Source organism: Nomascus leucogenys, chromosome 20 (genome assembly GCF_006542625.1).
Source record: "Nomascus leucogenys isolate Asia chromosome 20, Asia_NLE_v1, whole genome shotgun sequence".
Classification (NCBI taxonomy): Eukaryota; Metazoa; Chordata; class Mammalia; order Primates; family Hylobatidae; genus Nomascus; species Nomascus leucogenys.
In genome coordinates this window covers 47145328-47163260 of record NC_044400.1, presented here as the reverse complement: position 1 = coordinate 47163260, position 17933 = coordinate 47145328, and the positions used below count along the sequence as shown (strand labels likewise).

The 17933-nt window shown below is 41.3% G+C and overlaps 1 long non-coding RNA gene across 2 annotated transcripts in view; it reads right to left on the bottom strand.

The window, feature by feature from the left end:
• The window catches only part of LOC115831742, a 32402-nt gene extending 22547 nt beyond the window's left edge, over positions 1–9855 (bottom strand). For both annotated transcript variants that reach the window (XR_004027226.1, XR_004027225.1), the window contains exons 1-2: positions 9403–9855; positions 5027–5169 (exon numbers count right to left, since the gene is read on the bottom strand). This is a non-coding gene — a long non-coding RNA (uncharacterized LOC115831742). The remainder of the gene's footprint in view (positions 1–5026; positions 5170–9402) is intronic.
• Positions 9856–17933: the final 8078 nt, after the last annotated feature.

Genomic DNA, 17933 nt, shown 5'->3' with positions numbered 1-17933 from the left:
CAAAAATTAGCCGGACGTGTTGGTGCGCTCCTGTAATCCCAGCTACTTGGGAGGCTGAGGCGGGAGAATCGCTTGAACCTGGGGGGCAGAGGTTGCAGTGAGCCGAGATCACACCATTGCACTCTAGCCTGGGCAACAAGAGAAAAACTCCATCTCAAAAAACAAAAAAACTGGCGTATATGTTTATCAGCAGTACCAGACACCGCTGAATTATGATATGGTCCAAAAAGGGACAGTGATTCAATTCATTCTAACGTGTGTGTGTGTGTGTGTGTGTGTGTGTGTGTGTGTGTGTGTGATCGCCACTATGTTCTCAGAGCTAAGGTAGCTAAAAGACACGAAAAAAAAATCTACTCAAAACATAGATGGTACTTAAATAATTTAAAGTTTATTTTTAAAAATCATTTCCCTTCCTTAATTATAGATAGATATAGATATAGATATAGATATAGATATATTTTTTTTACTGAGTCTTTCTCTGTCACCCAGGCTGGCGTCAGTGACATGATCTCCGATCACTGCAACCTCCACCTGCTGGGTTCAAGCGATTCTCCTGTCTCAGCTTCCCGAGTAGCTGGGATTACAGGCGCCCACCACCAAGTCCGGCTAATTTTTGTATTTTTAGTAGAGACGCGGTTTCACCATGTTGGCCAGGCTGGTCTCCAACTCCTGACCTCAGGTGATCTGCCTGCCTCAGCCTCCCAAAGTGCTGGGATTACAGGCGTGAGCCACCATACCCAGCCCCTTCCTTAATAATTCAATCCTAAAGCTATTAGGTAGAGTATCGGAAGGATGGCATCCACAGTGGTGTCGAGAGGACTCGTGGTGACCCAATGTGGGGTATTGGAGTCCAAGCGGGGTGAAGAGGGTGGGCTACAGGAGGGTGACCTGGCACAGGGTCTCAGACCCCCATCAGAGTAAGGACAGCGTCCACACAGCACGGCAGCCTGGCCCGGACTGTCAGAGCCTGAGTAGGATGAGGGATATCCACACCTGAGAACAGCCCAGCACCTGGGGGATTAGAGACTGGGCACGATGGGGAAGGTGCCTGTCCAGGGAACAGCCTGCAGTGGCTAGTGAGCCAGGGCCCAAGGAGGGAGAGGACAGCACCCCTGTGCATGGTGTGGGCTTTCAGAGCCCAAGCATTGCAAGGAGGCCATCCACGATGGAGAACAGCCTGGAAAGGAGAGTGAGGGCCAAGCAGGAAAACATGGGCATCTGGGCCGGAGTGGGTGTGGCAGCAGAAATTGGAGATTGTTTCCATAGAAGATTGATCAAACTAGTAATTATCTTAAGGAAAATGAAAGACAAGCTTTTCACTGTTGGAGAAGGAAGTTACAAACACAGCAGAGGAAAAGGAAGGATGATCCCTGTGGCATTGAATTGGAATTCGACATATTGTTGTAAACTCATGGTTTTCAAGGTAGAGAGAGATAATAGATTAATAAATAAATATGCAAATATGTGCGTGTGTGTGTGTGTAGAAAGATAGGTAGACAGATATAGACCAACAGATATTCCTTAACTCTGAACTGAGCCAGCCTGAGAATAGCAATAAACACACCTTATGTCCAGGTCTTGGCTTCTAAATACCACTTTTTACAAAAAAAAAAAAAAAAGAATGATCTTCACTTTGGGAGGCCAAAGTGGGGAGGATCACTTGAGCCCAGGAGTTTGAGACCATCCTGGGCAATATAGTGAGTCCCTGTCTCTACAAAAAATAAATAAAAAATTATCTGGGCATGGTGGTGCACACCTGTAGTCCCAGCTACTTGGGAGGCTGAGGTGGGAAGATTGAGCCCAGGAGGTCGAGGCTGCAGTGAGCCATGATCATGTTGCTGCACTCCAGCCTGGGTGATGGAATGAGACCCTGTCTCAAACAAAAACAAACAAACAAAAATAAAGAATCTTGGAGAAATGGCTGATTCCAGAGCTGGGGCATGGAAAATACAAGGTGAACCGGGAACATCTTACCATCTAACCAAAAAACGAGGTTGTGCTCAAAGACTGATGAAGACATGTCAGAAAGACATTGTGGCCCAGTTGGGTGGGCTCCCACTGGCCAAATAGGAGACAATTTAAGCATAAAAATAAATAAGACCTAATATCCAGCATTATATGGAACTTAAACAAATTTACAAGAAAAAAACAACTCCATTAAAAAGTGGGCAAAGGACAAGAACAGACACTTTTCAAAAGAAGACATACACGCACCAAGAATCCATGAAAAAAAGCTCAGCATCACTGATCATTACAGAAAAGCAAATCAAAACCACAGTGAGATACCATCTCACACCATACTATTATTACAAATTCAAAGAATAACAGATGCTGGCAAGGAAAAAGGAGCACTTACACACTGAAGTGCTCCTTTTACACACAAGTGAAAAAGGAGCACTTATGCACTGTTGGTGGGAGTGTAAATTAGTTCAGCCATTGTGGAAGACAGTGTGGCGATTCCTCAAAGACCTAAAAACAGAAATACCATTTGACCCAGCAATACCATTACTGGGTATATACTCGAAGGAACAGAAATCATTCTATTATAAAGACATATGCACGTGTATGTTCATCGCAGCACTATTCACAATAGCAAAGACATGGAACCACCCTAAATGCCCATCAATGATAGACTGAATAAAGACAATGTAGTACATACACACCATGGAATACTATACAGCCATAAAAAAGAATGAGATCATGTCCTTTGCAGGGACATGGATGGAGCTGGAGGCCATTATCCTTAGCACACTAACACAGGAACAGAAAATCAAATACTGGATGTTCTCACTTATATGTAGGAGCTAAATGATGAGAACTCATGGACACATAGAGGGGAACAACATACACTGGGGCCTAATGGAGGGTGGAGGGTGGGAGGAGGGAGAGGGTCAGGAAAAATAACTAATGGGTACTAGGCTTAATACCTGAGTGATGAATTAATCTGTACAAGAAACCTCCATGACACAAGTTTACCTATGTCACAAACCTGCACATGTACCCCTGAACTTAAAATAAGTTAAAAAAATTAAATTAAAAAATGAGAACCATGACTATAACCATTTGAATAAAATAGGAACACATATAAATATAAATAAAATAAATACATAAATTGAAAGTTTGATGAGGAACAAGATGTTTACATCGTTTTAAAGTAGCTCCCCCCAAATATTTACTTTTTTCAAAGGTCAGAGAGTAACTTTCAGTTGAGAAGCCTTGCAGACATCACCTTAATTAAGTCATCAAACTGCACACCATCAGCTGGGCGTGGTGGTTCATGCCTGTAATCCCAGCACTTTGAGAGGCCAAGGCAGGTGGATCACCTGAGGTCAGGAGTTGGAGACCAGCCTGCCCAACATGGTGAAACCCCCTCTCTACTAAAAATACAAAAATTAGCTGAGCATGTTGGCAGGCACCTGTAATCCCAGCTATCTGGGAGGCTGAGGCAGGAGAATTGCTTGAATCCAGGAGGCAGAGGTTGCAGTGAGCTGATCACGCCACTGCACTCCAGCCTGGGCATCAAGAGTGAAACTTCATCTCAAGAAAAAAAAGCCCATCATCAATATTGGGACAAATGAAAATCTTGCCTAAACTATGGAGACAGTAAAAAGATTAGTGGGCACTAGGGGTTAGGGGAGAGGGAAGGATGAGCAGACAGAGCACAGGGTTTTTTCAGGGCAGTGAAACTATTCTGTATGACACTATAATTATGGGTACATGTCATTATGCATTTGTCCAAACTCATAGAATGTACCACACCAAGACTGGACCCTAATGTAAACTGTGGACTTTAGGTGACGATGCGTCAATGTGGGCCTCAGTTGTAACAAATGTAGCACTCTGGTGGGGGATGTCGATAATGGGGGAAGGCCATGCATGTGTAAGGCAGGGGATATATGTGAACTCTGTACCTTCCGCTCAATTTTGCTGTGAACCTAAAAAACAAAATCTATTTCTTTAAAAAATCTTACTCCACATGATAGGATGCAATGAGAGGATGCAATAGCATCACTTCTGTGATGTTGCTGCCAAAGATGCATAATGTGGATCTAATCATGATAAAACACCAGACAAACTAAAATGCAGGTCATCCTACAGAATAGCTAGCTTGGAACTTTCAAATGTGCTAAGGGACAAGATTTGAGGAAAGACTGAGTAACTGTCCTAGGTCGAAGACAAAAGAGACATGAGGCCGGGCGTGGTGGCTCACACCTGCAATCCCAGCACTTTGGGAGGCCGAAGCAGGCAGATCACTTAAGCTCAGGAGTTCAAGACCAGCCTGGGCAACATGGCAAAACCCCATCTCTAAAAAATATACAAAAATTAGCAGGGTGTGGTGGCACATGCCTGTATTCCCAGCTACTTGGCGGGGGCGGGGCGGCTGAGGCAGGAGGATTGCTTGAACCCAGGAGGTCGAGGCTGCAATGAGCCAAGATCACCCCACTGCACTCCAGCCTCAGTGACAAGGTGAGACCCTGTCTCAAACAAAACAAAACAAAAAAGAAACATGACAGCTAAAAGCAGTGCATAATCCTGGATTGAATCCTTTTGCTATAAAGGACATTATTGAAACAACTGTCAACTTGAATGTCTCTGTGAATTAGATGATAGTAATGTATCAGTGTTTACTGCCTAACTTTTATGATTGTATTATGGTTTTATAGATAAGTGTCTTTGTAGGAAATACAAACTATTTCAGGGTGATGGACCAGCATGCTGGCAACTTATTCTCAAACAGTTCAGGGGAAAAGGTTTATTTAAACTATACTCTCAATTTTTCTGTAATTTTCTATTGGTTCAAATTTTGGTTAAATAGTAAAAAAACAAAAATAGGCCCATTTTCAGGCTTGATACATGTTCTCCACGTCCTAGGCTTCCTGCTTCCAGCTTCCATACAGCAAATATTTTTGTCTTCCTCAGATGCATAAGAAACATTAGTAGAGTTGAAAATAATCTACAAATAATTGATTATTGAAAACTGCACATCTGATCTCAGAATTGCCAATGAAGGTTCTCTGCACATTACCTCATCAACTCTTTCATCCCAGGGGTATGAGATGAATTTTATGAAAATGATCCATACTTGTGACATTGCAAATGAAGCAGATAAAATTCTATTTTCCATTTGTTCCTTTTGGGGAATTCTTAGAAGTAAATTGATACCCTTCCCTGTGGAAGAGATAAGAGAAAAGTGAATGAAGGTTTGAAAAGAAGCACTGAGACCTTCAAAATTATCATTTTTATGAGTTTAAGGTAATATTTACATTAAAATAGCATGCCAGTGATGAGCCAATGAAGGGAAAAGCTTACTTTTAAGTTATGATTTCCAGGGCAGAGGAAAAGTAACAAGGAGACAGGGTCAAAGGAAGTGAGAAGATGAACAGAACTTTTAAAGTTTAAACTTAAAGAATAAAAACACAAGAGAACCAGAAACAGGTTCAATTATGCTGAATACTCTATTTCCCAAACCTATCTTCTACCTGTCTCATTAATGTCTATATTTCTGAGCTATATTAAACATTCCACCTCCTTCATTCCCACCTTCATTATTTTTTAGTCTTTTTTTTTTCTTTTTTTTTTTAAGATGGAGTCTTGCTCTGTTGCCCAGGCTGGAGTGCAGTGGCATAATCTCAGCTCACTGCAAGCTCCGCCTGCCGGGTTCATGCCATTCTCCTGCCTCAGCCTCCCGAGTAGCTGGGACTACAGGCACCCACCACCATGCCTGGCTAATTTTTTGTATTTTTAGTAGAGACGGGGTTTCACCATGTTAGCCAGGATGGTCTCGAATTCCTGACCTCGTGATCTGCCCGCCTCAGCCTCCCAAAGTGCTGGGATTACAGGCGTGAGCCACCGAGCCCAGCCTATTTTTTAGTCTTAAGACAGGGTTGACGGTGGGTGTGGTGGCTCACACTTATAATTCCAGCAATTTGAGAGGCTGAGGCAGGAGGAACACTTGAGCCCAGGAGTTTGAGACCAGCCTGGGCAACATAGCAAGATGCTGTATCTATTTAAAAAAAGAAAAGAAAAAGAGGGTGTTGAGGCTAGCAGCAGCCACAATTCGACTATATGAAGGTGTTGTGCTACTGAATCATGAGAGAACATGAGCAACTCGTTTAGAATTCAGTGGGCAAAAAGAGACAATTATATTGTCTTCTAAGTCTTTCTTTGAAAATATTGTTTTCATGATTCTTTTAACCAAAGTACCCTATAAACAATTATTTTTATCTCTGAGCCATTATCACTCACAACCACCTCCACCATTCTGTTATGTTTAGCATGCTGTGAAATCACAAACTACACAGGATCAACTGCTTTTTGACAACATCTGAATCATGACAGAGAAATTAGAAAAATAAAATGTCTGAGTTCCAAATAAAATTAAAATACAGTATATTCAAACTCAACATTTTAAGAAAATAATTGTATTTCCCTTTTCTTTTAAAAATTGATTTATTTATACAAAAATTAGCTGGGTGTGGTGGTGGGCACCTGTAATCCTAGCTACTCCGGAGGCTGAGACAAGAGAATTTCTTGAACCCGGGAGGCAGAGGTTGCAGTGAGCTGAGATCACGCCATTGCACTCCAGCTGAGCGACAAGAGCAAAACTCTGTCTCAGAAAAAAAAAAAAGATTTATTTAGAGAAATGTGGGATACTTCTTCGGTAAAGTCAGTATTCCTGAAAGACAGTATTTTCTCTCCTAAAAGACTGCATCCACTCTGGAGAAGCACCCAGCTGTTCCTTTTGAAACTAAGCATGAACTCATCCTATGATCCAGCAAGGGCACTGTTGGTGTCATTCATGGTGTACCAGAGAAAATGAAGACTGACCCCCAGCACCTTCATTCATAACGGCCCAACACTAGGAACTACCCAAATGTCCTGTAATGGTGAATGGTTAAAGAACCTATGGGACATCCATACCATGGAATATGATCCAGCCATAAAATGGAACAAACCTTTCACACTGGCAACAACTTGGAGGAACCTCAAGGAAATTATGCTGAGTGAAAAAACAAAACAAAAACAAAAACAAAAAAAAAGCCAGTCCCAAAAGGGTACATACGACATAGTTCTATTGATGTAACATCCAAAAAAATAACATAATTATAGAGATGAAGAACAGATCAGGGATTGTCAGAGGTTAGAGATATGGGGAGAGGATGAAGGTGGCTGTAGAGGGGTAGCTCTAGGGAGTCTTGTGGTGATGGTGGTATAGTCTCTTGATTGTGGTGGTGGTTATGCAAGGCTATGGATGTGGTAAAATTGTATGAAGTTACACACACACACACACACACACACACAAGTGCATATGTAACTGGTGAAATCTGATTAAACTGTATGGATTGGACCAGTGTCAATTTCTTGGTTTTGATATTATATCACAGTTGTGTATGACGTTAATATTTAGGAGGCTGAGAAAAAGGTACATGAGAATTTCCTGGACATTTCCTTGTAACCTCCTATAAATCTATCATTATTTCATAAGAAAAGAAAAAAAGCCCACATACACACATTAAATCTTTATATTTAAGGTGAGTTTTTGAAGATACAAAGACGAGCAGGGGAGCAGGGGAGGGAATCGCTAGCTGTTTGGTATGTATGGCGGCCACACCCTATGTATTGCCATAGCAATATGGCAGCATTTCCTATGAACAGCGTATTTTTAATATATTAACCAGGAAGATAAAAATGTGTTCTGTATTCAGCACTAGCCACAGAGCTTCAAAGACCTGATGGAACCAGTGTGTTCAGGCCTCAGCTCTGTGTTATACCTGCCAACCTTCTAAGGGTATGGGTATCACATAGAAGAAATCTAAGGACAGGTTTCAGGGCCTTTGGTCATCCCTCAACCTGTCAGATCCTGAGTGTTTATCACAGAATGTTTCCGTAAATCAGTTACATGACTTGCCCACCATTTTCACTCCTCCAGAAGATATTTCCCAAACAATGACAACTCTTTCTAGGTTCCAAATATTATATCCATTGTTTGGCCTTAGTTTATGTGTGTGTGTGGTTTTTTTTTTTTTTTTTGTCTGTTTGTTTTTTGTTTGTTTGTTTGAGATGGAGTCTCGCTCTGTCACCCAAGCTGGAGTGCAGTGGCATGATCTCAGCTCACTGCAAGCTCCACCTCCCAGGTTCACGCCATTCTCCTGCCTCAGCCACCCAAGTAGCTGGGACTACAGGCACCCGCCACCACGCCCGGCTAATTTTTTGTATTTTTAGTAGAGACAGGGTTTCACTGTTTTAACCAGGATAGTCTCGATCTCCTGACCTCGTGATCTGCCCGACTCGGCCTCCCAAAGTGCTGGGATTACAGGCATGAGCCACCGCACCCAGCCTTGTTTGGCATTTTTAAATACCACTAGAGTATCCTTATATCTTTTTATGAAGAAAAATCTAGATTTCTGGTATGTTTTCAAAACCTGAAGTCTCTAGCTACTTGTAACATTTTCACATCTCTTTTGCTGATTTTTCCTATTCTCTTAATTTTTAAAAAACTTTTTTTATATCATTAGCTTTAGGGGTAGGAATGGTTATGGGTTCCATGGATGAACAGTGGTGAATTCTGGGCTTTTAGTGCACCAGTCACCCCAGTAGTGTACATTGTACCCAATAGGTAGTTTTTCACCCCTCATCCCCCTTCCACCCTCCTCCCCCTTTTTTATGTATTTATGTATTTATTTATTTATTTATTTACTTATTTATTTTTGAGCCAGAGTCTCGCTCTGTCACCCAGCCTGGAGTGCTGTGGCATGATCCTGGCTCACTGCAACCTCCACCTCCCGGGTTCAAGCGATTCTCCTGCCTCAACCTCCCAAGTAGCTGAGATTACAGGCATGTGCCACCATGCCCAGCTAATTTTTTTGTATTTTTAGTAGAGACAGGATTTCACCATGTTGGCCAGGCTGGTTTTGAACTCCTGATCTCAAGTGAGCCACCTGCCTCAGCCTCCTGAAGTGTTAGGATTACAGGTGTGAGCTACCATGCCCGGCCCATCCTCCCCCTTTCTGAGTCTCCAGTGTCCATTATAGCACTCTGTATACCTTTGCATACCCATAGCTTAGTTCCCACTTGCGAAAACATGCAGTATTTGGTTTTTTGTCCCTGTGTTACTTCACTTAGGATAATGGCCTCCAGTTCCATCCAAATTGCTGAAAATACATTATTTGGTTCTTTTTATGGCTTAGTAGTATTCCATGGTATATATACACCACTTAAAAAAAAATAGAGAGAGGGTCTCACTTTGTTGTCCAGGCTGGTCTCAAACTCCTGGCTTCAAGGGAGCCTTCTGCCTCAGCCTCCCAAAGTGCTGGATTACAGGCATGAGCCACTGTGCTTGGCCTATATACATCACACTTTCCTTTATCCACAAGCTGATGGGCACCTAGGTTGATTCCATACCTGCAATTGTGAATTGTGCTGCAATACACATTCTTTTTGATATAGTAACTTCCTTTCCTCCTTTTGGCATGCTTCTTCTCTGTCCTTTTGGGAAAGGCAGTATCTTCAATATTTTTAGCCTCAGAAGACATGGCCAGAAGTTTTGAAATCACCAGCATGTATTATTGACACAAGGGATATCCCTTGGTCCCTGAGTGCTCCCCAGTGAAGACCTAAACACAGAGTTTAAAAAAAATTAAAATTTCCAGATACAGTATCTTCTTAGATGTATTCAGAATGCGGGCAAGTCACAGCTTCTCCCTAAGGCTAGTTATGGGACAAATGAAAAGCCTGGATCACAGAATTAAGTTGATTCAACAGGTGTTTTATGACAAGTTTTAATCTGATTTCCAGAAAAGCTAGTTTTTTGAGGTTTTTTGTTTGTTTGTTTTGCTTTGTTTTGTTTTGTTTTTGTTTTTGAGACAGAGTCTTACTCTGTCACCCAGGCTAGAGTGCAGTGGCGTGATCTTGGCTCACTGCAACCTCTGCCTCCCGGGTTCAAGCGATTCTCTGCCTCAGCCTCCCGAGTAGCTGGGATTACAGGCGCCCGCCACCACACACTGCTAATATTGTTGTATTTTTAGAAGAGACGGGGTTTCACCATCTTGGCCAGGCTGGTCTCGAACTCCTGACCTCATGATCCACCTGCCTCCGCCTCCCAAAGTTTGGGATTACAGGTGTGAGCCACCGTGCCCAGCCAAACAGCTAGTTTTCTTTAATCAAGAAAAATTACATTAAAAGTAAAGATTTAATGTTTGTAGATAGGGTTTTTTTTAATTAAGGCAAAATTCACATCTCATAAAATTAACCATTTTAAAGTGAACAATTCAGTAGCATCCAGTACATTCATATTGTTGTGTAACCAATACATCTAGTTCCAAAAGGTTTTCATCATCCCAAAAGAAATACCCATACCCATTTAGCGCTTACTCCCCATGCTTCCCTCCTCTCAGCCCCAGCAACCAATATGGTTTCTATTTCTAGAAATCTACCTATTCTGAATATGTCATATAAATGGAATCATACAGTGTGACCCTTTGTGTCAGGCTTTTTTCATTTAGCATGTTTTCAAGATTCATCTATGAGGTAGCATGAATCATTACTTCATTTCTTCTTGTGGCTGAACAATATTCCATTGTATGTGTGTTATTCAAGGACCTTTGGATGATTTCCTCCTGTTAGCTATTGTGAATAGTGCTGCTATGAACATACATGTACAGTATTTGTGTAAGTATCTGTTTTCAATTCTTTGAAGGTATATCACCTATGAATGGAATTGATGGGTTATATGGTAATTTTATGGTGTTTAATTTTTTGAGAAACTGCCAAACCAGTTTCCACAGCAACAGAGCCATTTTACATTCCCGTGCATTGATTTTTAAAAACAGAAGCTATGAATCTTCAGAAGTGAAGTAGGCTTTCCATCTGCTTCCTTGGATTTGGCATACTCTAGAATAAATCGGTGGTTCTCAACTCTGGCTTGACGACATAGGGAGCTCAAAAAGAAGAAGGTAACAGGCTCCATCTCTAGAAATTCTGTTTATTTCTAATAAATCTGGGTTGAGCCCATGCCACTCCAAGTGACCCTCAAGTAACTCTAATGGCTGCCAGGATTGAGAACTACTACTCTATATGAACTCAGGGGAAGTAGTGCAAGAATTTTTTCCCTACAGAATAGGAATCATTAAATTGTCATGGAAACAGAACTCATTTCCATTTCTTAATTTCCTTGGCTGTTTGATTCACAGCCGTGTATCTGCACCTAGAATCATTCTTGGCACAGAATTGAACAAATATATTGGCTTAATGTTGAATATCCAGTTTTATTTTAAGCTTAAATGGATCATATAAAACAGCAATTAATAATTTTAAATGACATCAGTATTTTTAGCTACCAATAGTTAGAAAACCAGAAGGAAACCTGAAATTCTCTGGTTAGATATTATTTTTAAATACACTATCTTTCTCTAGTTATTAATTATGCTTTTTAGACTTTCTGTGTAATATTGGTAGAAAATGATTTATTTCCTCAAATAACCTTTATTTTATTTTTTATTTTTTATATTTTTTTGAGATGGAGTCTCACTCTGTCGCCCAGGCTGGAGTGCAGTGGTGTGACCTCGGCTCACTGCAGCCTTCACCTCCCAGGTTCAAGCGATTCTCCTGCCTCAGCCTCCCAAGTAGCTGGGATTACAGGCATGTGCCACCACACCCGGCCAATTTTGTATTTTTAGTAGACATGGGGTTTCACCATGTTGGCCAGGCTGGTCTCAAACTCCTGACCTCAAGTGATCTGCTCACCTTGGCCTCCCAAAGTGCTGGGATTACAGGCATGAGCCACTGTGCCCAGCCTAAAATAGCCTTTATTTTAAAGTATGCAAGCCTAAATGATAAATTGGAAGCAAAAATGTAAGATGATCAAACAATCCTGACATATTCTAGAATTGTAGCATGCAATTAAAAAAATCCCTATATTTATATTTATTTATTTTTATAATGTGAATTCTATCTAAATGTCCCAGTTCTGTACTTAGTATTAAATGTGATTTTTCTTCAGCCCCAATTTCACAGCTATCCCCCTTTCCCTTACCTTGGAAACTCTTCCTCCCCCACTCCAATCCCCGTGAATACATTTTTCTGATTTGCAGCAAACCATGCTATTAATTTTTCCAGTATCTTTCTGTTGAGCTTCACATAATCTTTACCAGTTTTTATAGCAGAGTCTGACAAATATTACTTTCTTATAATGCCATCCTTTCCCAAAGAAATTAGAGGTTTCTGAAAATTACTATAACAGGTATTTATTTATACTTAAATAATCAATTTTAAATTGCATAGCTATTAAAAAGCTCTGTGCTCTTTAGAATCACCCTTCCCGCCCCACCCCCCTCCACACACACACACACACACACACACACACACACACACAGGTTGTATAATGGCTTCACTAACTCTTCAATGAATATCTCCCAAACAAGTGGATGCCAGATTCTTTCCCAGAGGCCAGGTTTCATCATGTTCCTGGTTCTTACATTTTAGAATAGGAAGCTGAATTTGCCTTTATATCCAAAAATTATACTTACAAAAGATTATTCAGATAAGGATACAACTATCTGCAAAGGACACAAATATTTTCAAAAGAATAGCACAAATAAATATCTTTAAGTTTCAAATAAATTATATTTCAAATGACTTTAAAATAAGTGTTTTGTAAGTTGGCCAAATCTGAAGATATTTCTCCAATTAAAAACAGAAACTAGGCCTGGCACGGTGGCTCACACCTGTAATCCCAGCACTTTGGGAGGCCAAGGCGGGCGGATCACTTGAGCCCAGGAGTTTGAGACCAGCTTAGGCAACATGGCAAAACCCTGTCTCCACAAAAAAAATACAAAAATTAGCCAGGCATGGTGGTGTGTGCCTGTGGTCTGAGCTACTTGGGAGGCTGAGGTGGGAGGATCACCTGAGCCTGGGAGGGCAAGGCTGCAATGAGCTGTGATCGCGCCACTACACTCCAGCCTATGTGACAGAGTGAGACCCTGTCTCAAAAAATAAATAAAATTTAAAAAGAAAGAAAGAAAAAGCTCTATACTTATTTGTTGGAGAACCTAAAACACATATATCCACAAAGACATCTTCCTCCAGTGGATCATCATCATCTGGAAAATACTGACTTCGAATATCTTACTACAGGGAGAGTGTGAGAGAGAAATGGAAAGAGATAATGCTAGAGCCAGATAAACACAGTCTTTAGCAAATCTGGCCACATTTGCTGAAATAAGAATTCTGTCCGTTGAACTTCAGTGGCCTCCTGCCATTTTCTTCCTCTTGATTTTTATCTATCAGGTTAACATATCTAAAGCATTCTAGCAAATAGATCTTGATGACCTCATCAAGGGTAACTGTATCTTGATCCCTTGGCTATATTAAATAAGAGGTACTAACCGCGGAAGGAATGAGAAAATGAATGAATGAACAAATGGACCAAACTGTTTCGTCCTAGGACTGCCCAGAGAAGGTGAAGCAAGTAGAGTCCCTGGCGATGTGTAAGCGTAAGTAGCAGATGCTAACCAGATGTCTCAAACGAAGCCTTGGTGATCAGATGGAAGACCTCAAGGGAGGGGGGTGACAATGACAGATACGGGGAATCCTCAGACCAGGGGTTGGGGTACAAGTGGGAGTTACTAGTGGGCTGACCTTGACAGTGTGGTCACAGGCTACAGAGGCATCAGGTGTGGTGCGCTCAGGTGCATGGATGAAGCTGGAAACCATCATTCTCTGCAAACTAACACAGGAACAGAAAACCAAACACCGCATGTTCTCAGTTACAAGTGGGAGCTGAACAATGGACAGAGGCAGGGGAACATCACACACCGGGGCCTGTTAGGGGGTGGGGAGAAAGGGGAGGGAGGGAGAGCATTAGGACAAATACCTAATGCATGCAGGTCTTAAAACCTAGATGAAGGGTTGATAGGTGTACCATGGCACATGTATACCTATGTAACAAACCTGCACGTTCTGCACATGTATCCCAGAACTTCAAGTAAAATTAAAAAAAAAAAGAAGTATAGACTCTCTGAACATCAGGCTGGACTTCAAAACTAGGATACTGAGGTTAGAAACTAAGTTATTTCATGCTCTTAGCAAAAATGGGCAGGACCAAGATACTGATCATCAGAGCCCCCTGACTGTCAGAAGGTAGGGAGAAAATTCAGCCACCCGAGCTGCATCACCCAGTCTCTGAATGCTAACCAGCTCAGGGCTTCAAGCATGTAGTTCAAAGAAGATCACTCTGAAGGATATGTGGACAGATAGGAAGGAAATGTGGACAGTTAGCATAGCACCAGGCATAGAACTGGCCCTCAAAAAATATTTAAGCTCGTGTGTCAGAACTAGAAAGGAACCAAAAGTCATTTAATCCAATTCCATCAGTATCAGTTAGAATTCGTGTAGGCTGCTTGTAATTGAAAGTAACATGGCTTAAACAAGACAATGGTTAACCTTATCTGTGTAAAATAAGCCCATATAAGTGGCTTTTGAAAATCGATAGAACGACAATGAATGTAGATAATTACAAAAAGATAGGTGCAGCACCAGACAGGGTCAAATTCTCAGCACTGAAACAACCAAGGGAAACTCTCTACCTAGTTGGTGACAAACCAGTTCTAACTTCTGAGATCTTAATTTTTTTTTTATCCTAATCCTAAAGAGTCTTGCTCTGAAGATTAGGGTTCAGTCCAAGTGGAGGCGGGGGATGGAGAGGGAGGAAGGGAACTACAGCTCCCATCTCCAATCCCTCCTATTCAGTTATTACGTCAGATCTGCCCAGAGGAACTCTACTGTCAATCTTCAAGTACAGATATCTTGGACAGAAATCAACTTTCACAAATTTTCACTTTAGATACAAGAACCACAGGTAAAGGCCAGGCGTGATGGCTCACTCCTGCAATCCCAGCACTTTGGGAGGCCAAGGAGGATGGATCACTTGAGGTCAGGAGTTTGAGACCAGCCTGGCCAACACAGTGAAACCCAGTCTCTACTAAAAATCCAAAATTAGTCGTGTGTGGTGGTGCTCGCCTATAATCCCAGCTACTCGGGAAGCTGAGGCGAGAGAATTGCTTGAACCCGGGAGGCAGAGGTTGCAGTGAGCCGAGATCATGCCACTGCACTCCAGCCTGGGTGACAGAGCAGACTCTGTCTCATTTAAAAAAAAAAAAAAAATCAAAAGGCTATTTCTAATAAGAGACAGAGACAACTTTGGCCACTGGAGAATGTAAAGGAGGGGAAAAACACCTCAGTTTACCAAATTATGCTTTAAAATTACAAATTAAACATCAAAGAAGTTTCCAATGATGGTTGTTCCTCTTCTCAAATGTGCTATTGGAATTGATTTTTTTTTTTACTAGCCTAGGGCAAAGAAGAGCTCTGCTTAAATGGGCCAAGCACATACAAACATGCCAAATGGGCACTCTACCCCAACAAACTGTGAATTTAAAACAGCACTAGGTCCCAGGGACAGTAAATAAAATCATAATTATATACATCTATTAACTTCTCCCTTTTCATACATTAGATAGGCTGCTCGAAAAGACAGATGAATCCAGGAACATTAAATATAAATTATAGGAAATAAAATGGGGATCTGGCAACTATGGTTAGTGTTGCATCAGATATAGTTTCTGTATTAGATCTTTGTAAAATGCTCCTTGAGTAGTATGCCATGATTGGTCTTACTTAATAAGTTACTTACTAACTTTAATTTATTGGTATTAAAATACCAATAAATCTCAGCTTCAAACAATAGTCAGAATAGAGACTGCACTTTACTTTCATTGTCCTGCCATAAAGATATTTAAATTCTCTAATGTGTGTTATAATCTGATAAATAGTGTTTAAATAGGTTGCAGTTTCTCATTTTATTGATGACAGGCTCATTAAGGATGATTCAGAAACCATAATATTAGAAGTTCTGTCTTCCTTCATTGCTTTCATGACTGAACGGAACAGGGCACTAAAGAGAAGTACAGAGAAGTAATCTGCCCATAGAGACACAGCTCAAATCCAGAGAAGTAATTTACCCATAGAGACAAAACTCAAATACAGATAATGTGGCTCTAGCACCCTGGCTCCTAACCACTCCTCTATGCCGCATTAGAAATAAGAATATTGGCCGGGCGCGGTGGCTCACACCTGCAATCCCAGCACTTTGGGAGGCCGAGGCGGGCAGATCACAAGGTCAGGAGATCGAGACCATCCTGGCCAACACGGTGAAACCCTGTCTCTACTAAAAATACAAAATAATTAGCCAGGCATTGTGGTGTGTGCCTGTAATCCCAGCTACTTGGGAGGCTGAGGCAGGAGAATCACTTGAACCTGGGAGGCAGAGGTTGCAGTGAGCCGAGATAGCACCACTGCACTTCAGCCTGGATGACAGAGTGAGGCTCCGTCTCAAACAAAATAAAAATAAAAAAAAGAATGTACATTGTTGCATTTTCTAATTTAAAAAACCTTGCTGGAAACTAAATGTCCATCAAAAAAAGAATGTATAAGTATATTGTGATGTAGCCATACAATGGAATACTGTTTAGCAGTTACAAAGGTATGTGTCAACATAATGAGTCCCAGAAACACAATGTTTCATTTTTGTTTTAAAGGCATGTGGCCGGGCACAGTGTCTCATGCCTGTAATCCCAGCACTTTGGGAGGCTCAGGCAGGAAGATCGCTTGAGCCTAGGAGTTCCAGGCTGCAGTGAGCTATGATCATGCCACTGCACTCCAGCATAGGCAACAGAGTGGGACTCTGTGTCTAAAAAATAAGTAAATAAATATATAATTTAAAAGTATGTAAAATATGATTCAACATAAAACCATGTATATATAAAAATTTGTCAAATAATTCTATATAGTCTATATATTCCTTCCATGTATTCTATATAGTGTTTCCAGATATATACATATGTAGCAAAAGTATGAAAATATTCATAGCAATAATAAATACCAAATTTGGGATAGTGGCTGCCTTTGAGAAATAGAATCAGGAAAAATAGGCATGGGGCCTTAAACTTATCTATAAGGTTTTATTTTTAAAAATGTATTAGGCCGGGTGTGGTGGCTCACGCCTATAATCCCAGCACTTTGGGAGGCTGAGGCGGGCGGATCACCTGAGGTCAGGAGTTCGAGACCAGCCTGGCCAAGATGGTGAAACCCCGTCTCTCTACTAAAAAAAATACAAAATTATCCAGGCATGGTGGCACATGCCTGTAATCCCAGCTACTCGGGAGGCTGAGGCAGGAGAATCGCTTGAACCTGGGAGGTGGAGGTTGCGGTGAGCAGAGATTGTGCCATTGCACTCCAGCCTGGGCAACAAGAGCAAAACTCCATCTCAAAAAAAAAAGTATTAAAGTCCTCATCAAATAAGGCACAATGCTAAGACTATTCCGAATCTGGGTGATGGGCATAAGAGCATTTATGATATTTATTTTCTTTATTGTTCTGTGTCCCTGAAATTTTACATGATAAAAGTCCAGCATTTGTTCACATTAAAATGGTTAATTTTATGTTATATGCATTTTACCTCAATAAATATTTTCTCTTTTTTTTTTTTTTTTTTTTTTTGAACAGAGTCTTACTCTGTTGCCCAGGCTGGAGTGCAGTGGCATGATCTCAGTTCACTGTAGCCTCTGCTCCCAGGTTCAGGCGATTCTCTGCCTCAGCCTCCTGAGTAGCTGGGATTACAGGCACCACCTGTACAGTGTACAGTGCCACCACACCCGGCTAATTTTTGTATTTTTATTAGAGATGAGGTTTCACCATGTTGGCCAGGCTGGTCTTGAACTCCTGACCTCGTGATCCACCCACCCCGGGCTCCCAAAGTGCTGGGATTACAGGCGTGAGCCACTGTGCCTGGCCCCAGTAATGTTCTTATAGATGTCATCTTCACCTGGAGCAGGATCCAATCCAGGTTTATGCACTGCATTTAGTTATCACATCGCCTT